Consider the following 26,586-nt stretch of genomic DNA (forward strand, 5'->3'; position numbering starts at 1 on the left):
CTTACCTATAGCATCGCCCAAATCAAAATCGTCACCTGTAAATAGGAGGAAAAAAAAGAGAATATAAATGTCATACTTTCTATACGAAAAGCAAAAAACACATACAGTACATAGACAAAACACAGGCAAAGTGGATGGGCAAGACAAAATGCATTATTCTCATTAAGACCTGACCACACTAATGTGATCAGTAAAGTCCTGTATGCTGCATTCTGTGTCTTGATCCAGTGTTTTTTATAAAGAACCATTCAAATCAGTCCATGTCCCCAAAGAAACATCATTTAACAACTTAGTTACTCATACAAACACAAGCAACGTCAAACTCACGACACCAATGCTGCAAGACAACAGTGTTAACCATTTAAAGAAGAACGCCGGGCATTTTAAAATTAACCTTTGTATTGGGGCTACCCCCGCACTGCAAGGGTTACGTACTTGTTTCGGTCCAGGGCCCAGAATTAGGAAGATACACTTACCGGAGCCTCAATCCCATGTCCGTGAGTGCTCACCTCTCTCCCCCTCTGCTCTGGCTGTGGAATGTCCCTTGGTCATAACCCTGGTGCCCATTGTGCAGCACGGGTCCCCGTGCGCACTGCTCCCAGACGCGCACAGCACGGGTCCCAATGTGCACTGCTCCCAGAAGCGCACAGCACGGGTCCCAATGTGCACTGCTCCCAGAAGCGCACAGCACGGGTCCCAATGTGCACTGCTCCTAGACGCGCACAGCACGGGTCCCAATGTGCACTGCTCCTAGACGCGCACAGCACAGGTCACGACGAGACCAGTTTCTAGATGTACAGCACGAGCCCTGCTCCTAGAAGCACAGCACAGAGCCCCCTGACTGCATGCATATATAAAAGGATCTGAAGCAAAGCATGGAATACAAAGATATGCTGGTCTAACAATGTTCTGCTTTAAAAATGAATGCATAACATATAATTGCTTGCTTTTACAGGACTCGATTAGGGTTTCAGCTTGTTCACCGAATTTCCGTTTGACAAAAAAAATGTTTTATGACTAAAGATGAGACTAGCTGCAAATTGCAGTACATCATCAGACAAGAGTCAGTTGTACTGATTTCTCGGTGAACAGATACCACACACAGGAATGCATCTCTGACTCACGTTGGGTGGAGCATTACAGAAGAGTTACTCATCTCTTGACTATTTTAGGGAGGAGAAGAACATTTTAAGCTTTGTAAAAAAAAAATATCACATGACATGCAAATGGTGACCAGACTTGTACACAACCTTCTAGTCTGACAGGAAACATTCTGACATCACTCGTAGTTTATCAAAGACTTGGCATACTAAAAGTAGTGCGTTTCTTTTGGTAGTCAGGGGCGTACTTCCCTTTAGTCAGTTTGTGACCAATTGTGAAAAAATAAAATTAAAACCAGCTTCTCCTCGCACAACATTTGTCAACTGTTCCTGACTTTGGAGGTTTGCTCCTCGGAATGATTTTGGTTTTCAAAGTTTGAGTTGCACAGCAGAAGTCATTATTTTCTGCATGTTGGGTTCAGTTTTTCAATTTCCTGTTAACTTTTTATTCAGAAAGCCATTGTTTCAAATACATAAACAGGGCAAATGTAACTGGGCTTCTGAGGTCAGTTGAAGATTTAGAACACCAAACAGGGATATTTCAGTTTCTGGTAAGATGCTGTAGGCAGGACCAGATTTACCATTAGGCAGAGTGGGCATGTGCCTACAGACGCCCTCCACAGAGGGGCGCCGTGCAGGTACCTACTCTGCCTAATTCCCCGTGTCGTGTCAAGATACAAATCCGGCAATAGCAAGGAGGGTGCCTTCTGCACAAAAAACACCCTAATGCTCCAAGACCAGCAGCTCCTACAGGAACCACAAGCTTCAGCAAGCACTGGGGGAAGGACCCCGGTGCTATGTCAGGCTGTCCTGTAAAATGCCAGGCTGATGTTGACAGGCGTTTAAGGCAGCCTCACACATCACAGGGTCCTTCTCTGCATATGGTAAAGCCGCCGGGTCCTACAGCAGGTAAGGGTGCTGGCTCAGGTTAAACAGATTTCCATTCGTGCCTTCAGGTGCCTGAAATGGAAGCCCTGTCTGTAGGGATAAACCACCAGAAAGTGGCGCCTTGCTCCAGGAAAGACAATGCCCTCATAAACTGCTCGTTAGCACATATTTTTTTTGTACTGTGTGTTTTGTCCTAATTTTTACCATATACCTTTTATTATCCATCTGAGATAATTCTCTTAAGGCCTCATTCTCATGGGCATGTTGCTCCGTGCAGGGTGAAAGGCCAGTTGTTGGTGTGCTCAGGACTGTGGGAAGAAGCACTGTCAGCCTATTTAACTATGTAGACACAGGAACCTGAATTTTGACAGCCACACAAAATATGGTGTACAGATCTGAATGCATCCTGTGTGTTCCAGGCCATACACCATTTGTTTGCGGCGATCAAAACTCGGAGCTGCAGAAAAAAAAAAAAAAAAAAGGGGGCACACCGCTCCTGTGTTTTCATAGTTACATGAACTGCCCGCACACTTCTTACGGCAGCTCCAGGCGCATCAAAAACCGACCTTTTACGCTGTACGTGGCAACACTCCTGTGTGAAAAAGGCCTTATTATGTACATCTTTGAACTTTTATATTCATGTAATCTTAAACTGGTTTACATGTTTTCTCCCAAGCCCTGATGAAGGGGAGTTTTGAGCCCCCAAAACATGTTGGCTTCTTTTCTCGTACAATAAAAAATTAGCTGGCCTTTTTTTACCAATGCAGTGGAGCTCTCATTTTTTACCTACATTTCACTCCATTTCAAAAGTTGTAACCTTTGTGGTTTCAAAGGAATGTATTTTTGTCAGACTTTCCTTCAGTAGCTAATGTGCGTCCAATCCATTGAATTATCAACATATAAATCAGATGAACGTCACACTTCTAGAAGGTTAGGAAAACAATCTAATAAACAGATTGAGATATAGACATCAAGACAAAACAAAAATAAAAATTGTTTATTCAAATAATGCATTCCCTGATGATCCATGTTAGAGAGGTTCTACAGAAACCTCATGGGCATTTAGCTAGAAGGCGATAACAGCAGCAGACAGCCATGAGACAATCCCAAAGGAGAGAGGGTAACAAAACTAGTTTTATTTCGGTGTAGAAGATAGACTGCTCCTACCTGCCTCTTTTTCCTGTGTATGGGTCCTAAAGAGTCAGGTTTTTATGATGAAACCATGTTTAAAAGGCACAGGTTTGTCGGATAATAAAAAGTACGCCAACATCTGGGAACCAGCATCTAATCCTTGATTACCAACAGCAAGAGCTTTGCACAATCATGGGCAGATTCTACAAACAGGTAATGCAAGGCTTGGGATTGCTACCTGTCCAGTTTACAGATATTCCAATACCCTTTGTTTTTAGTAAAAACCTCAGTATAGCCACCAAAAATAAAAACACACCCAGACAGAAACTTCACAAAAGGGGTCAGAGAAACAGCGATTGTCAAGCAAAATGGTGTGAAAAGTCCGTGTCAGAAACGTTTTTCGCCCTTTAGCCATTTACAGAACAACATATCTCGAGGACGTTGTGCCACCCCTTTTGGAATATATGTAGATACCTTTGTAAAAGGTTGAGCCAGTGTATGGAACGTGCATGCAGTTTTTAGGGCTCGTGTTTTACTAAGCACAGTCTGCATCCCCATCATCTGTGGTCTTGGTAAAGACTGAATTAACAAGCTTGTAGAGAGAAGTTTTTTTTTCTGCAGGACTGTGGAGCTTTTGCTGAGACTGGGCATCTGGGGAGGATCTTAGGCTAGCCATACTCATTTAGATTTCTGCTCAGCCGGTGAGCTGATCAAGAGAAAATCAATTCTCCCCCATGTACGCTAAATGTCATGGATGGAGGAACATCTTCTGTCAGATATTGTATACAAGCAGCCATGATACCCCTTGGCTTCCTGAATACCCGAGACAGCATGCAGTCTGTTTGGCAAAGACCTTTCCACCCTACTCAGTAGTTTTTAAAATCGGTCTTGTCAAGTCGGGTTACATTTTGGCTGATTTATATGGAATTGGCTGAAATTTGAGCAGTGTATGGCTAGCTTTACAATATGCCATCCTTACCATCTTGTCTTGAATTGTATTCGGATTATAAGGTCTTCCTTACATTTCTAAAGCGCTGTGCAAACTGTTGGTGTTATATAAATCCTGAATAATAATACTATTATTATTATTATTATTAACACACTTTTGCTTTAAAATTGAGAGGTGGTTTGGACTTCCACTGACTCGGTACCTGGTACATTCAACCAGAAGCAGCCATCAAAAAAGACAGCATGTAGCTGGATGTACAGTACATCTCCCAGCGAACATGCTTTAAATTCGGAAGAGCTACAGTTCTGATTGCCGCCTCTAAAAAGGTGCCCATACACTGCACGATTATCGTACGATAATCGAGCAGTGTGAACGGAGACGTGCGACCGTTTCTACTGTACGGTCGCACGTCTTCTGTCGAACCAGCATGTTCGAAAACCAGTCGGGAATCGTACGATTCTCGGCTGGTTAGAACGGTACTCGGAAGATAAATGCTGAACGGGCCGGTGTGCGCACGCGCACACTGCCCGTTCAGCATTGCGGTCATCGGAAGCCCGCCCCTCAGGAGGGCGGGCTTGCGATGATCGAGAGTGCGATCTGCCTGTCCAAGAGAGGCAGATCGTACGTTTTTTTAATCCCTTTACAACCATCGCAAGACCAAAGTCTTGCGATGGTTGTAGAGTGTATGGCCACCTTAAAGGTGCCCATACACTGCACGATTATCGTATGCGATCGGGTTTTCTATGCCATACTACACTGTCCCTAGTACTGTCCTTTGATGCACCTCTAGCACTGCCAGCTGGAAAAGAATACTGCTTTTGCAACAGCATATCGGGGCGGTTTGCATCATGCTATTTAAACATACCCCCATAACACTTCACTAGGTGTGGAAAGTGTTAATCCTGGCCAAACAGCCAGGAACTGGTTTCACTAAACTGTGACAAGCAACACATACACGTTTAATTAATTTGACTCTGCTAATGTACATAGCAGTGACAATCTTCATGTTGAAAAGATCCAGGCGGCCATAAAGTGTTGCATTTGTAACTTTACTCCGATGTCCATAAAATGAAAAGCAAAGCAGTTTCACTATTGTGACATATACGAGAGATGGCTTGAAGGGTACGCGAACCCCAACAATGAACTACTCTTATTTGCCGCTTTTAGATTTTACACAATTTACCATCTAAAGTGTTTAGCTATATCGGTTCAATAAATGCAAAAAATACCTGTTGGTTTTGCCAGAAATCTTGTAAGGAGAGAAGTCCCTGTGTTCTCTGATAATGCACAAGGAGGGGTTGTGGTGATTAAGAGGGGCGCAGGGGATAAGGATGCAATCTATCAGGAAGTAGGCAGGGCTGACACCATGTACTAGGGAATTTGGAGGCATGCATGGTCATGTCAAAGAGGAAGGTAGGAGCACACTATATTTGTGGCATATCAACAGTAAGTGTTCCTGTACTTGCACCATGCTTAATAACCCGGAGACTGCCAGATGACCCCGCTCGGAGCGCCGCCCACCGGAGCAGCAGTGACGTGACGCTCGGCGAGGTAAGTAAGAAACCTGACCACTGGACCACGCTGACTCGAGTATAAGCCGGGGTGCACTTTTCAGCAAAAAAAATGGGCTGAAAATCTCGGCTTATACGGTATATATTTTTACTTGACATATCCACCAATGTAATATAAGTGTAGGTTTGTAAAAATGACAGTCACAAGTTACTGTAGATAGATTCCTTATAAACAATAGATTATGAGCAATTACAAATGGCTGGTCTAAGATGAGATACCCACTTTTATTTATAGCACAAATCCAGAGGAAGTTATTTCACTGTTGCATAGAAGTTGGGTAGGCGAGAACATTACTGCCAGCTGTTTATTGGTGTCCATGACCCCAGTTAAGGCTCTTCAAGTGTTAGAACAGGGAGAGAGGGAAATCCTTACTCTTCCAATTTAATAAGTTGCAAACAGAACAGGTAATGAGGGGAGATCCCTCAAAGTCATCAATCTCTTTTTCTGTATCCCCTGTTATCAATGAACAGGAATCCTCTATGAGTGTTCCTGTTCATTAATAACATGAGGACTTTGTGTGTTTACTATAACCACAACTATGAATGAACAGGAGGGGATGTAGATCACTTCTCATTCATAATTGAGGATATAGCAAACATAACATGTCCTCAATTATCTACAAACACTCAGCAATCACTGATTGCTGAGTGTATGCTCTCGCTCTCCTTTCTGACACGCCGTCACAGGAGGCTGAGCGAGCGGTGCAGGGAGGAGAGCTCAGCCTCCTGTGACAGTGCGGGCAGCCTCCGCCCCCACACACCGTTCTGCCGGACAGTGATAGGAGGCTGAGCAGTGTGGGAGCAGAGACGCCGGCCGCTCACAGCGCTCTCCACCCGCAGCGCTCGGCCGTCACAGTTTTGCTGCTCCCTGCTGGGACACGGAGCAGTGCCCAGCCCACGAAAGCAAGTAGGGACGCGCCGCTGTATCTACACAAAAACGGCACTCTCAGCATTTAGCCAAAAGTGCCATTTTCGGGCCGATATGTTTCGGCGGCCGATAGAACGGTGCATCCCTACTATTTTATCTCCTTATTTCTTTACGAATTTGTTGCAGCCATTGCATCCTGATGTAAAAGTGTTGTTAATAATACCTGGACTTGCTGTACTTGTCAGTGATAACTCTAGATGCGTCATACTGCTGTTATGAATTTGGCACAGGATTTTAGAAGACAACATTAAAAGCCAAAAACGTGCCACAAAACGTACTGAATCGCCCCCAGCATCATTTATATGCTCCTCCCCTTTTCTATTTACAGAAAACCTTGCATCAGAGAATACAAAGAGTTCTGTAAATGGACAAGGGGAGAGGAGGGGCATATAAACAACACCATCACTTCTCTGTACGAGAGCCGAAGCGCCAGAAGTAGGGCACTGGCTGTAGTACCCGGCATGCATGAAAGTACAATTTTATACAGTACACAGCAGCAATCCAGACGTGGGAACATTAGAGGTAACTTTTTTCCTCACACCACAAGTCACAAAAACATCTGTGCCTGGAGTTCTGCTTTAAGATGTACAGAAAACCCAGGAAGGACATAATGTAATAGTAAAAATACAGACATCTGTCTTAGGGTGTGGTAAAAGGATCTGGAACAGAATGAAACAGAGCTGCACACATGACAAAGAGCCCCATTGTGTCTCTACTAATGCGATTTAGTCCAAGGATTCATTCGCTGAGACACATGAAAAACATTAGACAGACATTTGTTTACCTGATTACATTTGTACAGTAAAAGGTGCCGCAGTAAACTGCTCTGAAGGTCACAGCAAGCAAATTGTTACAATTCAGTAGAAGGGATAGATACATACATACATACATACATACATGCATACATACTAGGGATGCAATGATACCGGTATTTTGGTACCGAGTACCGATAATTTTTTTTCGGTACTCGCCGATACCAATTACCGAGTAACGAAAAGTCCCATTCAGGAAGCCAGGTGGCGTGTAATGACTCGCCACCTGGCTTCCTGACGAGACGAGAGAGCATGGAGCCGCTCCCCGGTCAATCGCGAAACCGGGCAGCGTGTAATGACGCGCTGCCTGGCTTACCGATACCGGAAGTACCTCGTGCTAGGAATCGTAGCATTTGGGCGAGTACTTGCCCAAATACTCGGAATCGGCACCGAGACTAGTATCGGTATCCGTGCATCCCTAATAGACGTATCTAAAAAAATGTTTTTTTATACATCTCTACTGGACTAATACGGCTTACCCATTTACATTACACTATATCTATCTATCTACCGTGTTTTCCCGAAAATCCTGTGACAGAGGAGTCGGCACTATAGAGGAAACATCGGCTTATGTGGCTCTGCTCCCTGTGCTGCCGCCTCACTTCCTCTAGCACTGCCTTCATTGGCACCACTGATTCTCTAATTCAAAAATGCCATCAGAGACTTGACGAATGGTGTTCAAAATTTGCTCGGTTTTTAACATTCGATTCTGGAATGAATTGAATTGAGTTTCCTGAATTAAAACCACATTCAAAGTTTCATCTTGTAAATTGTTCATCCTGCACTTTTTTTTGTCATAGCTTACTCATGTGGGCATAAAGCAGAAGTACATTTCACTGTTGATGCCAAGGGATTTTTCAAAAAGAACGCACAGCATATTTGCATATTATGGCAGACTTATCTGCCAAAGTGCCCCACTTTCGCGCTGTAATGCATGCCTTGTATCCCTCGTCACTGACATCTCGGCCCATTCTTTGTCCTTTGCAATCATCGTTTTCTGAGCTGCGCATGCTCAGTTTAATGTACATTCACTACCTCCTTGAAGTGCGGAGGGCTGCTCCCTCACTGCAGGCTTTAAACTGCTAATTTTTGTCTAGGTGCCAAAAAAAATAATATTCACCTGAACCACAGGGCCGGCTTGCTCTTAGACCAGTCCTTCCAGCCTCTCTCCCCCTGCTCTGCTGCGGTCTAAGCTCCCGTAAATCATCACGTTCCATTCCAGTGAGCATTCCAATGCTGCAGAGGTGGAGAGAGGCTTCAGTGACCAGAGAAGCAGGGAGCCGGCACAGCAGTTCGGGTGAGTATAACTTTTTTCTTTAGCACCTAGAAATAAAAAACGAGCACTTAACCCTTGCAGTGCGCGGGTAGCCCCAGTGCAAGGGCTAATAAAAAGGTGTGCCCGTATTTTCTGCTTTTAAACAAATACTTGGCTGGGCAATTTATATTAGTTTGATCTGAATTCAACAACAACAAAAAATAAGTTTGAGAGTTTAATACTACTTTAAAAATAATTTTTACTTTGCCGAGTGACCTACAAACTTGAACCTAGAGCTGCAGCTAACGATTATTTTCAAAATCGATTAGTTAGCCGATTATTAAGTTCGATTAATCGGTTAATCGGATAAACAATAAAACAAATTTTAAAAAATGGCTCCAGTGATGGACTACTAGTTTGTATTGAGATTGCACTCCATCACAGGAGCAAGCTTGGAGCGGTGGAAGTAAAAAAGAAAAAAAATAGTGTGGTGTGCAATATAGTGAAAAGGAAAGTGTAAAATTATTAAGCAATGAATGCAGAATGGCACCGGCTATGGAGGACTACAAAATTATAATCGATTATGTCGATTAGTTGTTGCAACCCTACTTGAACCCTTTGTATATTTGAAAAAAGGTCAGACCTCTTTCACATGGGCAAAAGAGGTCCAAATGTGGATTTCTGGAATCACAGGGGGCTCCAGACAGCAGAGGCCATTCAGCGTGTACAAACCAATGACAGGCTAACAGGAGACACAGCTGTCCACCGCAATCTGCAAGTATCTGCAGATCCAGCGGTTACCAAGACACAACAACATCTACCAGGCCCAGCATTGGTCATTCAGCTTTAATCAGGTATCAGTAATCAATGTGCTGTTCAGGAGTGACTTCAGCCTCAATATACAACATATTAACCTATATGGGCAAAGCAAACCAAACTCATGTAAAATTAGTTTCTAGATCATCGTTAACAGAAGTTACGCGATACCCCTTTACAGACTTGTTTTACCTAATGTTCTCATGAAAGTGTGGCAGTCTGGTACTTCTGTATTATTGTTTTAAAAACATCACATGATATTAATGGTCATTCTTGTTCAATGAGTCACTCACTTTTCTATTGCAGACTAAAGAGTAAAATTGTTCAGTAACAAACATGAGTGCAGGATATCCTGCTGTAGTAAACCATTACTGGGCTATTATTCTTTATGTATAAACAGAATTTACATAAAAACATTTACTAGTGAATATAATGCACTTGATCAGCTTTCCAAAATGCCAACAGGTATACCTGAAATGTAAGTATCTGAATAGCTCTTAGCTGCGTGGAATACTGAACGAGGACAATGGGTCTTTTACTGCCCCTCATCCTTGGAGAGAATTGCCCACTCAGGACTCCTCTGAAGATAAAGCAACAGAACAGCACTTAAGGGAACACTAAAGTCCAAAGGCTTTTCTGCTATTTCAAAAGCTTATTGAGGCCCAATTCACATGGGGGCTAACTAGGGGCGTACACGTCCCTTCGGCGTGCATGGCCGTATTGGGCCGTTCCCCCGGAGAGATGTATCTTATCTGCATCCGAGCACGGACACCCAGATATGCATATGACACCGTACAGCCATGTCCTCCCATAGGGAAGAACCGGCTGCTGTGCGCAATAACACGCAGCACCTGTTTTCGGGTGTGCATGCCGCACAGATGTGTATGCCCAGTGTGAATGAGGCCTACATCGCTTATAATGGATGCTGCTCATTGATGTTTATAAAAGTTTTAACTTCCTGTAGAATCAGCTGGTCCCCTGAGCACCGATCCTGATATCCTATGTTACAGTGGCTCTTTTCCCTTGCAGGGTTTGTTGGAGCCACCCTTGTGTGTTCTAGTAGGCTAAGTGGCACAGCAAGGTAAGCCGCTTCCCAGCTCCCTGTTCCTCCATGCTAGTAGATGGGCATCTGCTGGAGACTGTGCCGTCCCTTGCGATCTTGACTAGATAGGTAGTTCTGAGCCGAAAGAGTAGGAGCCAGCTGTTTGGAAACATGATGACTAAGTGTTTGAGCAAAAATGTAAAGAAACAATTTGCAGGGCAATGTATATTTGTTCAATCTGGATTCAATATTGAAAATGTTTAAGAATTTGATACTACTTTAAGCTGGGCATGCACTACTCAAATTTTGGCCGAGTCCTGCTGACAAAATTCGAGCCATGTGTGAGGGACCGAGAGAACTTGCTTGTAGTTAAACTGGCTTCACCATTGTTCGCCATTTCCTGGTACCCACTGTTCTCGAATGTTTGGTGATTTTGCACTGACGTCAGCAGGGTCAACACTCAATTCTGATAGGCCAAGAGTAGCAAGAAGGATCTTGGAGGTGGTGGGGGTTTCAGAAGGGATCTTGGAGGTTTTGGTTTTAGAAGGGATCTTGGAGGTTTTGGTTTTAGAAGGGATCTTGGAGGTTTTGGTTTTAGAAGGGATCTTGGAGGTTTTGGTTTTAGAGGGGATCTTGGAGGTGGTGGGGTTTTAGGAAGATGTTTTAAGGCTTTTTTTTTTTAAACAAACTTGCATATACTAATTTGGTTTTATTTACTACCAGCCACATTAGCCTTTTAACCAAATGAATGTAGCTCTCCATTTAGGTCTTAGTCCTTTTGCCCTGTAGCATTAGATGGCTTCTTACCATACTTGACATGACCCATTGTGCTGGAGGAAGCCCTAGTAAACAGCTGCAATGCTATGGGCTCATAACCTTCCTGTAGACTGATCCTTATATGTTCATTTTATTCAGTGAATCATCAGCCATTGCTACAAATGCAGAAGACTCCTACAGTGACTGAATAGGAAGTTTTGCTTTTTTTACAGACAGCATGGCATCCTGTGTGACTAAGGACGGCAAAGGAAAAGAACATTCCCATTTTCCTGCACAATTTATAGCCTCCAAAGCAGCTGCTGTTAATTAATTTTCTCTAGGTTAAATGGAAAATTGTAAAGCAAAAAGGAAAAAGTATTGAATTAAGGTAGACATTTAATAAAAAGGTCAACCAGGCAGGCGGTTTTATTTTTCTGCAATAAAAAGGACTCTTGGCTGCTTTTTATCGCCTTCTTATAGGCAAGTGACTGTCAGTAACAGTGTACCATAGGGATTCCAGTTTCCTCTTTTCAGCCACATGCAGAGAGGCAGAGCCAGTTGTCAATTAAGGAGCCAGGGTTGACTAACAATATTGTCTGGACTGCAGAACACTCCCCTCTCATTAACTTCAGAACACATGAAGGAGTGTGTTCTGTATTCTTAACACTTCCTGATAACACTGAGTTTTTGGTATATTTCACAGACCAAAAACTGGAGCAAATTCATTGTTAGGGTTTCCATACATGTGACAGGCAAGAGCTGCAAATGTGCATGTTTCTTGTATTGTTGGCTACAACATGCTGGCCAGGTTCACAACATAATGTAATTTTCAACATACATGGTCAGATTTCAAATCAAATATCTTATAAAATTCTGGAAAATCATTTTTAGATTATGTGAGGTCATAATGGATAACAAAATTGTTTTTTATTACCGTCACCACAAAATTGTCAGTAAACAAACTTTTTGTTGAGGGTGTCAGAATATAAATAAATCACACTTTTTTTTTTTTATTCATCTATTTAGATTAGAAGTTCTCCCAAAGTAAGGAATATGGGTAAATCTATTAAAATGGTTTCAGCAGGTCTTCAACTGCATTTTCGACTGGTGTGGTTCCTTAAAACCTTAAAATACAAAGCCTAACTAACCAAAAGGAAACTTTGGGGGGGAAAAAAAAAATCTATTTTCATACTGATTAAAAGCAGAGACAGCGGCTGAAAGCCAAAAGCTGTGAATACAGAGCAAAGCGCAAACACGTACCGCCGGACTCGTTCCTAAGCAATACTGCCGCTTGCAACTGCAGTAAAACATATTTGTGGCAGCAGGTGGTGAGATCAACTAGCTGCGAGAAAAACAAACCTGCCGGGATTAATCACACAAACTGTACTAGGCCTGAGTGAGCTACAGCTCTTGGCTAGTGCAGAAAAATAAAATGTCGTCATTATTTAAACCATTTTATAGGTTTTATTTTTTCCTGGGCGTCCAGGAACACCGGCTGTCTCAGTCCTGTGCGTTTAAACACACTATATACTATTATAGATCTTCTACACAAGCTTTGACCATTCAAAAATTACAAGGGCTGATGAGGTCAATAGTCACACATTTATATGGGAAATATTTTAGAGGCCTCTTAAAGTGGCACTCTAAAAGGATTATAAAAATGCATTCAAGTACCTTAATAACAAAAATGTATCTGATTTGTGTATCACTCAGTTGAAGATCCTCAAATCATCTTTGACTTCATGCTGACACTGTCCTAATTTATGGAGGGTGGCTACTTGTGTTCGGCATACTCCCTGTGTGTGTTGTAAAGTAGCCACCACTCCAAGCTCACTCCTGTGACAGGACTATAATCTCAATACAAATTAGTAAACTAAACAAGAGGTTGTAGTCCAACACTTGCTTGGAGCGGTGACTACTTTACAAAACACAACGACCACGGAAAAAAAACACGAGTAGCCACCCTCCAAAAACAGAAAGACAGTGTCAGCATGAATTCAGAGATGATTTGAGGATCTACAGCCGAGTGATACACAAATAAGATACATTTCTGTTAAAAGGATGCTAGACTTTAATGCATTTTTTAAAATATTTAAATCCTGAGTTTAGTGTCATTTTAAGGTTTTGCAATCACCCTTCTGTATCAGGGCAACAGAAACAAGTCAGATCTACTGAACGTCACCCCTCTTTAATGTTATAAAGCATAGATGGGTGTGGTTCTGTGGTCTTCATAGAATAAAATTGATACCAGTAAGCACAGGACGTTAACGTGCAAGATTAACAGCTATCAACTCCCAAGATATCTGGCAAGATTAACAGGTATCTTTTTTTAAACTTATCACACAAAATGCTTTTAATAATAAACAGAACAGAAATCAAAAGAAACCAAAAACAAGAGAAGTTCACCGTTCTGGCTTACATATATTTTAACTACTTCAGGACTGCCCACCGTAAAAAAAAAAGTTCTCTCCTGAAGCTGCAGCCTTGTTCTCGGTATCGTTTTAAACAGCAAGCAATTGATGTTTAAATACCGCTGGTACGGTGCGGCGGAATGTGCTCCCCCTGCCGCCGACTACCTCGGGCTCTGCTTTCCCCCGTGCAGGCCGAGGACTGGCACGGCGGGACATCATCACGCTTCTAGCCGCTGATCTCTCCTCTGATTACTGGACCTGGAAGTTATGTGTATTACATCACTTCCAGTGTCACTTTGCACAGTCTCCGCCTCCAAGAGCCAGAAGAAGAAGCTGATCTCTGCTTAATCAGCTTCTTTGGGGTCCCTAGGTGGCATTAGGGGTCTGAAATACTGGTTTAATAAACATTTGCGCAAATACCGTGTGAAACAATTGCAACTAGCATTTTGTTTTATTCTACTGGGCCTCTGCTTTCAGAAAATATATCATTGTTTGGGGGGTCTGAAGCTGTTTTCTAGCCGAAAATTCAGATTTTATCATCATGTGTGCGCTAATAGTAAGACATCGATCCGGACAACAAGTGGTTAAAAAGACCCACCCTGGTGTACTGTGTTAATACATGGAATGCCTAATACACTGTGCTGCAAATGCACCACAACAGACCTGCACCATTTGTTTCCAATGCAGCACCACACAGCTTAAGGCAGTGCATCAAGCTAGCCATACACCTTTGGGTTAGTTCACACCATAAGCATTGCATTCCGATTCTGGCCAAAATGCCTCGCATTGCGGCCTGCTCACTTTTTTTGCCGGGCCGGATGGGGCGTGGCGGGCCATTTGGGTGAATGGCACCGTAGCCACGCCCTCCGGCCACAATACGATCGCCCGCACGGGATCGCAAGGCACATTGTGCATGCAGTCCGGTGCGATCAAAATGCTGCAAGCACAATGGAACGGAACGCACTGCCTATAGTGTGAACTAACCCTAAATATTCCCCTCATTCAGCCTGTGGAAGAACTAAAGAAATCAAAATGTTGACGGAAATTAGCCAAACAGTGATTGCATCTGATTGGCTGCTGTTATGGTTTGGCCCACAATTTTCCACCTGTTTCCTTCAACAGAAGTCTATTGGAAAAAAAAAAAGTATTTTTTCCTTTACAAATGTCATTTTTGCTGCAGCAGGTTCTATACATATTACAGATGTGTCACTTTATAGGCAGTTTAAGGGGACACCCAGGCACGATATTTAAGGCCCCATTCACACTGCGTGAGTCGCAAATCGCGCGTTTGTCACGCGATATCGCGCAAATGCTTGCATTGAGCAAGCTTGAATCGCGGCTAAATCCGCTCCAAAAAGGGTCCTGCTGTAGCGACGCACGACCCGTGACAGCAGGACCCTTTGCCCCATTGAGAAGCATTGGAGAGCGATATCGCGCGGTAAATTGCCGCGATATCGCGGGAATTACCGTGCGATAAATCGCTAAGTGTGAACGGGGCTTAAAGGAATTTCATTTTTATTGTTACCCTTTAAGTGATGTTAAAATCACATTACCCCCATAGCCTTGCATTGAGTTCAAATTCAAACTTTTTGGATGTTCTAAAGTTTGAATTTGAACCGAACTCTGACCTATTCGGCTCATCACTTGAGGTGACAACAGAGGCACCCACAGTTGGAATTTTGGTCGATAACAGTAGAAATTGAATGAAATGTAAGCAGCGTTTGGCAAGCTTTATTGTGCCCTGTTCATTGATCACATGAGCTGCATTTAGGGCCCTTTCACACTGGGGTGATTCATTAATCACATGTTATTGGCCCAGATTAGTGCACCGTGTTGCGCAATGCACCTCCCGGCATCATCGAGCGCCAAATGAATGACAGCGCAACTCACCTCCCACGTTGTAAATGCACAGTAGGTGCATCGTGCATCAAAGAACAACCAGTTATGCACAACGCACCTTCCAGTGTGAATAGGCCCTTATCAGTGATTTTTATAACTGCTTGGAGTTCAGGTTGAAAGCTGAACCCCGAGCAAACCTAATTGTATATACACAGATGAAATACATACATAGCAGCCAAAGGATTTCTGTCCACTCAGTTCTAAGAATGACTTCTCTTCCACACAGCACAGAGCATTTTGGCAGATGGTGAGACCTGATTTTTCTCTGCTACAGTCCAGTAAGCTTGCAAATCTCCACCCTAATCCCACCCTGTGACTGAACAGTAAGAAAGCAGCATAATGATGAGCCCATCTCTGTCACTTTGCTCTTTTCTCCTAACAGCATGCTCCTTGTTAGTCCATGAACACTGCAGCACAACTCATTGGCTGCTTGTGCTGATGCATCTGACACGATGGGGATGGAAAGAAGCGGATGCCAAGTCAAAATCGGGTACTCGCACTGCTACCATAAAAAAAAAAAAAAAAAAGGAAAGGAAGGGGAGAACTCCAGGTGAGAAAAAAAAAAATAAGCCTGCAAGGGTTAACTGCTCATTTTTCCCCTAGGGGCTCAAATAAATTCCCATTCTCTTAGATGGAGATGGAAGAGACATGGGCTCATCAATATGCTGCTTTATTTATACTTCATCCTCGATCCTGCCTGGCTGACAGATCGGCCCCCACAGGCTCTTCTCCCCCCAGGCTCCGGCAGTCTAAGCTCCGCTGCCGTCACCACATCTAATATAGTCAATTCACCTGTATTAGACATGAGGATACCACAGCCAGAACAGAGAGGGAAAAGAGGTGAGCGGTCACTGCCTCAGGACCAAAGATTGGGTGAGTATTTCTTCTTTATTGGAGCCCCTAGAGCAGGGGTGTTAAACTCAATTTAATCGCGGGCCACATCAACATTATGGTTGCCCTCAAAGGGCCTGTAAGACTATATAAAATGTATCTGGATCTTTATCATAATTGCCTCTGCATTCGATTATCACTGGTTTTAGTAATAACTTAATACCTAGATCTGAAAGTAGAAGTCTAGGAAAAGGCCTGGGGGGCCAGATTCGGCCCCTGGGCCTTGAGTTTGACGCATGTGCCCTAGAGAAAAAAAAAAGGCAGTTAATCCTTGCTGTGTGTGTGTGTGTGTGTGTGTGTGTGTGTGTACATGAGTTGTTCCTTTGTGTCAGAACAGCTTCTATTTCCCAAATAAGTTAAGACATACAAAAGAAAGGCAATTCGGCTTAGAAAAAGGTCAAAGAAGGGAGTCAACTGCAACCACGAATGAATTCCTAATGATCACAGAAGCATCTTAAAGCGATCTCAAAATGTATAATGAAGACATCGACACAAGCACATAAAAAGATACTGCGTGATTGAGCCAGAAACCCAGAATTTATTGGAAGTCTGGTCTTCCACATATTTATTACACATGTAGGATACTGAGCTCCTTAGCACAACATACCATGTTTATATAACAAAGCTCACCAAACAATCTTGTATAGCTATGCCAAAACAATATAACATGGCTACCTACCTAAACCACCCATTCAATAAAGCCAGCCCTTGCTCTACAAAAAGGTAGATCTAAAAAAGTGTGATGAGCAATAAAAGGATTACAGAGGTTCAAACCTTTCACTCTTTTAGGGCCAGTTCTCACCACAAAGGCTGAATTCCAAAACAGTTCGGCCTCTGAACGCAAGCCGGCCGGCTCCCTGCGTTCAGGGGCATTAAAGTCAATGGCACCGCAGCCATGCCTCCCAAGTGTGAATTTCCACATCTGGAACGCAGGCATATTAGTGCCTGCGTTACAGTCCAGGGTCATCTGCAAAAATATAAAATGCACCAAAAAACGCATTCCTAGTAATTCTAATGGTTTTAACTGAGGCTAGTTCACACCATTGCATTTAGTTCACGCAGCAAACTTTTTTCCTGCACCGGAGCGCACAAAAATGCATGTAAACACACCAGAACACGCTTAAACCCATAATAATTATTTAAAAAAAAAGACGCAGAGGAACACATCAGAAAATGCACAGAAACACGTATGCGGAAATGCATCCAGAACCGGTCTGGGTTGAACTTTTTTTATGTTTTGGAGAGAGTAAGAGGGTTATAATTAGGGATGCACTGATACCAAGTACCGTGCTCAGTACAAGTACCGATACTTTTGAGCTCCAAGACTAGACTAGTGAAAAATTCAAAAGTTAGGAGGCAGATGTCATTTGTAAGGAGCACATAGAGCTCCTGGGATTTGTACATCTCTGTTTTAATGTACGATTTTTTTTTTTTTATAAACATATATAAAAAGGGATGCACAGATACCAGTTTTGCAAGTACAAGTACTGATACTTGCCGAGTACTTACAGACACGAGTACTGAGACATTTATGTTTATTGCCATGTGACAGTTTTTCCAAAACAATACAGACTAATGATTTCAGGACAGTGGTGGAGCACCAGAGCCAGGTCCCAGCTGCAACCCTGGTAGTTCTCATGAAAATGCCAAGTATCGGCACTGGTACTCGAAAAGCATCGGTGCATCCCTAGTTATAATGCCGGTCAGCTTTTTTTTGGCCATCTGTGTCCCATTTGGTGGACCTCCCTCCACTTCCTGCCCTATAGCCACAATAGAATTGAGAGAAAATCCCTCCAATGGTCACAGTAGGGTCACCAGAACTGGTGTCCCCATTGGAAGATTTCACATCGATTCTTGTTCTGGCGACAACCCAACATTCTGGATTTTCTTTCACTGATAATGGTCAACAGGGCAAATAAAAGAGAATGAAAATCCTTAATGGGGAGACAGACAGCAATAAAAACCCGACAGGTCTTCTAAGGCCCCTTTCACACGGGCGGTCCTATAGTTTCCACCTGTCAGTTTTTCAGGCCGACCCAATGTAAAAGTGCCCATACACCTTACAATTATTTTCGTATGATTGAGCCGTCGTTCAATTTTGGTACAACTACCCAATCATGCACAGACCATTGCGGGTTTCAATTAGCGTTTGTTAGCAATATCACCTTGGCGAATTTCATGCATGAGCAGTGTTCTTGCTACGATTTTTTTTTCGTACGAAAACGCCACTAATACATCAAATTTCGTACAATTCGATAAAAGTTTTCTAGCCTGCTGAAAAGATAAAAGTCGAACGGTTGTACAGTAATTGCGGTTGTGCGCTTATCGTACGAAACCACGATCCCCGACAAAAATCGTGCGATAATCGTAAGGTGTACGTGCACCTTAAGTCTATGGGCAGCTGAGTCTAAACAGACCAACGTCGAGGGTAACCGGGTGTAAACAGACTTTTGTCAGGTCCGGAAAAACAAATGGAACAGTGTTCCGTTTCAACGAACCTGATTGTGGTGAATCGGCGGAGGGGTAATCTGATGTAAACGGACTCTTGTCCGTTCACGTCCGACTCCCCATAGACTGACATGGAGTCTGGTCATTTCAGTTTTTTCCTCCACTGCAAGATAAAGGCAAACTGGACGGACACGGATGTCATATCTGTGACATCCAATCTGTACTGCTCCAATCCAAATGCGATATGTGCACGTGTGAAAGGAGCCTACTCCCTCTCCACGTGATCGACAAAAAAAAAAAATGGCTGCACTTTACAACCTAAAAGAAAAACAAAGTTGGCAGGAGTTGGCCTTTAATTAAAACGTAGGCAAGCTCTCTGGAAGACACATTGTGTGTTTGTTATTCAACAAGTTATATAAAGTCTTTCAATAGCATGCTGGCTGCAAGTTTAAATCAAGTTGTGCACTTGACAAGAATGGATGAGCCTGTTGTGGGTGAAGACACGCCTTATTTAAACCTTTAATTCCATCTGAGTAACCTCATGATTCAGATCTCTAGATTAGAATGGCTGCTTTTACATATTTTCACTTCACCCCCTCTGTGGGTACATCTGAAGCTGACGCTGCAGCAAAGGACCTATTCATACATCTGATGCAGACTGCACGTCTAGTAAAGATTTCAGGTTAGAAAAAGAAACTTTACCAGTTCATAAAGTTAGAATAAAAGCCCATGTTTAGGTGTATCCTGGTCTAGTGCAGTATGTTGAATAGTGCTCAACAGCCACAATCATACCTGTTCTGGGTCACTACGGCCTGTTATTGTGGTGCACTTCGACCACACAACAATTCTGCACTGCCAATTAATAAATATTATTGCTGCAGCATGCCTGGAAATGTTTAGGCATATACACAAATATGTAAGGGTAGAATTTATTTGCTAATAAATGGGCTGTCTTTTCTTTCTAGTTTCCCAGCTAGTGTATATGTGCCCAATGGGATACATATGAAGGGCCTGTTCCCCTCTTAGGCCGCTTTCAGTCAGTTTTTTTAAGGCGGACCTGATCAGATGCCCAATGTATGTCTATTCACATCCAGTTGCCCCAACTTAGAAAAACAAGTACAGTATCCCGTTTTGCATGGACCCAATTGTGCCAGATCAGGGGCTAGCTAATGTAATGGCCCTTTACATCCGACTCCCCATAGACCTACATGGGGACCGGTCATTTTAAAAAAACAAAAAATTCCCACCATTGCATGATGCAGGAAAAAAAAAACTGGCCGGACACTGATGTCAAAGCAGTGACATCCGTTCCGTACCGCTCCGATCAGGAGGGAATCCATGCACAGATCCCTTCCTGATCAGACCGTGTGAAAGGGGCCTTAGTGTAGCGTTAATTGCACAATACTGCATGCTATCGCACAATGCACTTAGTGTGTATTACCATGCACTAGAGGTGTATTGCTTTGCCATTCATTTGAACACCTCCTGCCACCACAATACCATGTGTTGGGGTGCAGGCACTACTTTTGCATTGTGCTACCCCACATTGTGCTGTGTTGCAGCACACAGCGGGCGGGAGGTGCACCAGGGTGTCAATAAAATTAATGGAAATACAACGCACCTAGAATACAGTAAGGCACACTAGCTGTTTTGTGCAATAGCGTGTGTTAAACGCACAGCATCATTTGATTAATACTACAGGTGTGTAGGGGCCCAAAAGTTTCAATAGCTACTTCTGCTTGATAAAAAAAAAAGGCAGGTTTTAGAAAAAACTTTTTTTTTGCAAAAAGTTCTAAAGCGCCACTTAAGCTTTTCATTTTCTTTTGAAATAAAGCCATGGGTGGTCCTGGCTCCACAAAAGTTGACTGACCAATCAAAGGAAGCGGGGGGGAATGGTCAGCTGCACATTGACTGCAATCTATCAGATAGTCACTGTTCAAGCATTGAAACCACGGGTGTATGAATATCATATCCGGCACTGAACATTCCTCCGCTTACTGTGGTTGGGGACATGTATTCATTTTCTTTCACATAGCCCACATACGTGTATGACCAGCCTTACTGTACACAAAAATTACATGTCACCTCTGATTTGAAGAGAACCCTGGGGCCCCAAAATGAAGATGTAATGCAAATAATGACTAGCTCCTGTGCTCACCAGCTCTGGCACACCCTAACCACTCCAAGTGCCTTTCTATTGTTTAGTGAGGCTGCCCTTCATTCTGATGGGCCAAATGTAAAGGATACGAGATGGGTGAGGGTGTACCATTGCTAGGCACTCATTTGAATTACAGAACACCCTAAAGCTGGATTTATACCAGTCCCATTGTGTTTAGCGTGAACTGACTAAATGCACCAGAGTTGCTGTGTTCACATGCATGCATTTAACACATTGCATTGAACTGAGGTGCAATTCGTTATAATTTTAGCTGGAGCCAAAATACTTTATTTACCTTTTCTTAATGTACATTGCAGCATGCTGTGATGCATTATAAAAAACTGCAGTGCAATTAAATGCAGCACATTCTTTTTTATAGCCAGTGCACATCAGTGCATTATGTTGGTGTGAACTAAGTCTAATGGATACAATGGATTTTGGATAGTCATTGTGTTGGGCCTACGCTGAGCAAAATAGCCCGATACTTATGGTATGAAATGGCCCCAAGAGGTGAGGTACTGCCATTAACAGAAAGTGCTGGTTTATACACTTGTTTTACATTATATTATATTAATGTAGGCTCTCTCGCTGGCAACTTTACATTAGGAGGATAGGCAGAGTTGACCGGAGGTGTAGGAGCGACTCCTCGCTGCCAAATCTGGCAAGGACTACTGGCAGTTTGTGGGAAAAAATACTTTTACTTAATTATATAAGTAAAATTACAGGTCCTGGCAAGGATCCTAAATCAGGAATGTGAAGGTGGGCATCAACACCCAAAATTCACAGGTGGATAGAAAACTAGGGCAGGGAGATCTCATGGTTAGCATATTCAAGACAAAAGAAGCCTGGGGGTGACAGAGGTCACCTTGTTCCATCTATAACCTAAAAGAATACTTTAGGGTGGAATGTTCCTTTACCATGAGGAGGACATACCAATGATTAATGTGTTCTCCCTGACAAAAGGGGAATAGGGAACGTTGCTTTACACTCAATACAAGTGTCCTTAATATTGTTTACCCTGCATTTAGGAAGAGGTGGTGGGTGTCTGGCTTTAATTCCACCTTGCCCCAGAAACCTGGCTAGCTCAGAGACTCTACTAGCCAGGCAGATTAGTGTGGTAGTGACTCCTTTTTGAATATCCAGCATAATGTCAGACTGAGTGTGAAATAGCCCTACAGAATATACTGGAGCAGTGAGACCTCAAGCACCATCAATACTACAGGACTACACCTACCCCGTGCAAACTCCCAAAAACTTTACTGATGACTACAACTCCCATGAGGCTTCAGACCACTCAGAGGCTGACTACACATACACTTTTCTTGATCACTGCACATACTTCTGGTGCCTGTGGCACAGAGAATGTCAAGACTCCCTAGCATTTATTGCAGTAAAGGCAGGAGGACCATATGTGATGTTATGAAGAACTGCCATGTCATTGGCTGAATAGCATGTGATATTTCATAGCATCAAAAGCCTACACAGAGAGACCCCATGCATGTTTTTTTTCATACAAAAGTATGCCAAGTACAGACATTAAACTGGAACAGTTTGGAAGCATTTTCACAGGAACAAAAAAGTAAGGGACAAGGCATGTGAACAGCACCACTCTTTAACATTGCACATATCGTAATGCAGTACAGTACTCATTATGTGATGCTAGTTGGAGTATATGTGATGGGACACCAGACAACAAACTTTCACTATGGGATCAGTAAAGAGATCCGCTAGGTCCATCGTCACCAGCATTTTACTATTTTCAATTCTAGGAAAACTTTGCTGCTTAATAACAATACCCAAGATAGATATCCATAAAACAAGTAATACAGTTTCACAATGCCATGCTTACTAACCACATTTTTAAAGGACCTATTCACACCTTTGGGTTGTGGTGCATTGCAGTAAAGCACATGTTACTGCAATACATGGCAATGCTCCATACATGCATTCATTTTCAATTAGCTCCCCAATTCACTAAGGCCTCCCACATCTGACACGTGCGTTTGCCTCCCACATCTGACACGTGCGTTTGCCTCCCACATCTGACACGTGCGTTTGGCATACCGCAAAGTATGGTAGCGCTCTGTGTATGTTTTTGTGGTCAATCAATAGCCCATTCAAATGGCCTTAATGCAATGCATGTTAAACCACACCCAACTTAGGTGAGAACAGGTCAGAAGTGTTATCTACATTTTACATACTGCTCTTTAAACTATTGGCTTAAGACGCTCAGCTAATATGAAGTCAGTAAGAAATGTATGCAATATTCAAAACTTCCTAAAAGCAAGGTTCTTTAGTTTGAAGCTGGTCCATGTACCACAAAAGGTTAAAAAAAAAAAAATCCTTCACCACAGACAAATAGGTAGCATCTGCCAGTCTATAGCCAAACTCAGCATTCCGATTGATTAAATGCTGCTTTCCTATGAATTAATAATAAACATCAAGCAAAACAATTCTGAGAAATGCTTCCACATTCCATTCAAACTAAAAGCCAAGAAAAGCAGGGCAGCACTCGACTGGAATCCTGCCCAGGACACTATCTTCATGGAGTTTTTATTTTTTCCCCTATGCTTGAATGGGTTTCATCCCACACTCCAAAGACATATTGGTAGGATATTTGACTCATGTCTAAATCAGCAGTAGTATGTATGTATGTATGAAAGTGAAAAAAAGATTGTAAGCTCCTTGAGGGCCAGTTCACACCAAGGATGTGTGTTACTGTGCATTACAGGTGCATCACATTTGCATTCATTTGAGTGGCACCCCAAATGAACCTTCCGGCCGCAATGGGCTCAACCACGCCACAATGCGCTGTACCGCTTCACCATGCAATGTGGTGCATACACTAACTTTTTCAACCGCACGGCAACACACTATATTGTGGTACTGCGCGTTGTGGTGCAGTCAAGCGCATTGCAGCCGGGCGGTGCATTTGGGGTGCCATTCTGCACTGTAACACAAGTGCATTCATCTCATAAAAACCATGCGATTAACGCACAGCCTTTGTGTGAACAAGCCCTTACGATCAGGAAACCTACCCTGCCTCAAGTTAATGACTGAACTTTTATATTTTCCATCCACACTCAGCTTTTACCTTTTGTATCACTTGCCCCTCCCTTCTAGATTGTAAGATCTCAGGAGCAGGGCCCTCCTAACCATCTTGTCTTGCATTATATTGTAACTGTACGGTCTCTATTTTGTAAAGCGCTGCGCAAGCTGTTGGCGTTAGGACAGACATTATCTGTAAAAAAATAAGTCAAGGCAACTGGACTTGCTGTATTTTTCTCGAAGACGTTTCACTGGCCATCCAACCAGCTTCCTCAACTCATAATTGAACCAGCTAGTCATTCTGAATTGAGAAAGCTGGTTGGAGGAGCAGTGAAACGTCTTCAAGAAAAATACAGCAAGTCCAGTTGCCTTGACTTATTGTTTTTACAGATATACCATGACCTGGATGAATGAGAACCTTCACAGACATTGTTCAAATCTAGTTCACACCTGATAATGAGATCTGCCAGCACAGTACAGACAGGGTTAATTAGAGTAAATATAAGCTCCCCCAGCCCCCTCCTTAACATTACATGGGGGGAGGTTAGGTAGGATTTTGAAGCCAGTATGAAGCACTTAAAAATGTAGGCAGAACTTTTTGTATATTTTATTAGTTATGCAATGTGCATAGGAACATAAAGCAAATATAAATCCAGTGTTATCCAAAGTTGGTTCTAACGAGCCACTCATAACTGTATTGAATTTAATTGTATTGTAACTGTACTGTTGCCTATTATTTTGAAGAGGGCGGCTTTGTTAGCGCTATATTATAACAATATAATAAAAACAATAATATTATTAATCTAACTTTACCAATACAAGTTATGAGATGAGCAATTTCCCCAAGACTCCAGGCTGTGAGAATTCGGTGTCAAGCCTGGAAATTAATACATTCTTCTAAAGCTAGCCATACACTACTCGAATTTCAGTCCCCCACCCTCCCGGCTCACGACAAAAATCCGTTTTTAAAATAGGCTTTTGTCAAATGGAGTCGGTCTGAAAACGCTGAGCTGAACGTTGCCTTCATCCAACCAGACGCAGACGCTGTTTGGGTAATTGAATACAAAAGCCGGCAGCAGTGATAACTCCATACACGCGATTTAGATGTTCGACGGACTCCTGGAAGTGAGAAATCCAAGGCGTGCATGGCCAGTGCATATAATAAATAAAAGGTGATGGTATATTGTTGAGCAGACATTGTACAGAAGTGAAGTGGCTCTTTAGACGTCTCAGCCATTGTTGAAGATGTGAGCCATTGATGTGCTCAGACTGGTCGAGGGGTGGGAACTCACCTCACTGATCACACACAGCTAATTACAATCCCCTTTATTCACCTATACAATGAGCCTCGTGCCCCACCCAAAACGCAGACTGATGAGACAAAGAGCTGGCATTCACACACTGCATGGTGGAGGGGCATCCCTTTCACAACATCCACACAGGTTATATTTAGAAAGCCCGAAACAGTTGTCAGCTGCTCTACCCCAGGCATGCAAATCGCACGCCGTACACAAAGACAGGGCTGTAGCCTGCAGCTCACACACACACACACACACGTGAACACAACACCCGAGGCTTTCTTCTTGTGTTAAAGCTTGAACTGAGCCTTTGCATTCAGGTGATCTTACCTCTGATTCCTGTAATAAGGAACAGCAAACAGAAGAGAGCGGGCAGTCTGACCGTCATGATGTGCGTTTTCTGTCCCAATGTGCGGCCAGCTGTTTGTTACACAAATAGAAGAAAGTCTATGTAAACAACGATCACAATCATCAACCCTGCAAAGCTTTCAGAGACTCACTTACCAGTACAGCGAGATCAGCAGCTCCAGGAGGAAAAGCCTGCACAAAACTTTCCACCCTGTTACAAATCAGACTGCAAAGAACTTTCCATCCCCCTGTACCATTCTCCTCCCAAAATGTGTCCAGGGGCCGATCAGGACCAATAGGCAGCCAGCTCAGGAGGCTCTACATGATCCCACCCCACCCTCCTAGATTTGGTAACAAGACACTGGCAGCATGGGGTGTGTCTCAGCTAAAGAAGCCAGGCGTCTCCTGTATACATAAAAGGCCAAAGCTAGTTCACCTAAATAATCCTATCCCTTATCCTAGGAAGTAATCAAAGAAAACAACACTCATCCCATCCTTCTTTCTGTAACAACAGCACACTTTGTACTTGTCATGGCAGGGCCTCATTCACAAACCTGCCTTTATATGCATTTCCTTACCATCTTGTCTTGAATTGTATTGTGATTGTAATGTCTTCCTTATATTGTAAAGCGCTGTGCAAACTGTTAGCGCTATATAAATGCGGTATTATAATTAGGGATGTCCCTATACCGATGCTAGCATCGGAATCGGGCCCGATACAGGGCATTTTGACAAGTACTTGTACTTGTCAAAATGCCCCGATGCCTAGCGCGAAGCTTGTGCTATGTTTTTTTTTTCTTACCTCGTCGAGCGTCGCGTCACTGCTGCTCCCGTGGG

At 43.0% G+C, this 26,586-nt stretch overlaps 1 long non-coding RNA gene across 1 annotated transcript; it reads right to left on the reverse strand.

The window, feature by feature from the left end:
- On the reverse strand, nucleotides 1–26,046 carry LOC108799152. Its single transcript, XR_001942005.1, has 3 exons — nucleotides 25,906–26,046; nucleotides 25,732–25,821; nucleotides 1–35 (listed from the first exon to the last, which is right to left on the reverse strand). It is a non-coding gene; the product is annotated as an uncharacterized LOC108799152 (long non-coding RNA).
- Nucleotides 26,047–26,586: the final 540 nt, after the last annotated feature.

This window comes from Nanorana parkeri, unplaced genomic scaffold, assembly GCF_000935625.1.
Source record: "Nanorana parkeri isolate BGI_ZX_2015 unplaced genomic scaffold, ASM93562v1 scaffold1643, whole genome shotgun sequence".
In the NCBI taxonomy this organism is placed as follows: Eukaryota; Metazoa; Chordata; class Amphibia; order Anura; family Dicroglossidae; genus Nanorana; species Nanorana parkeri.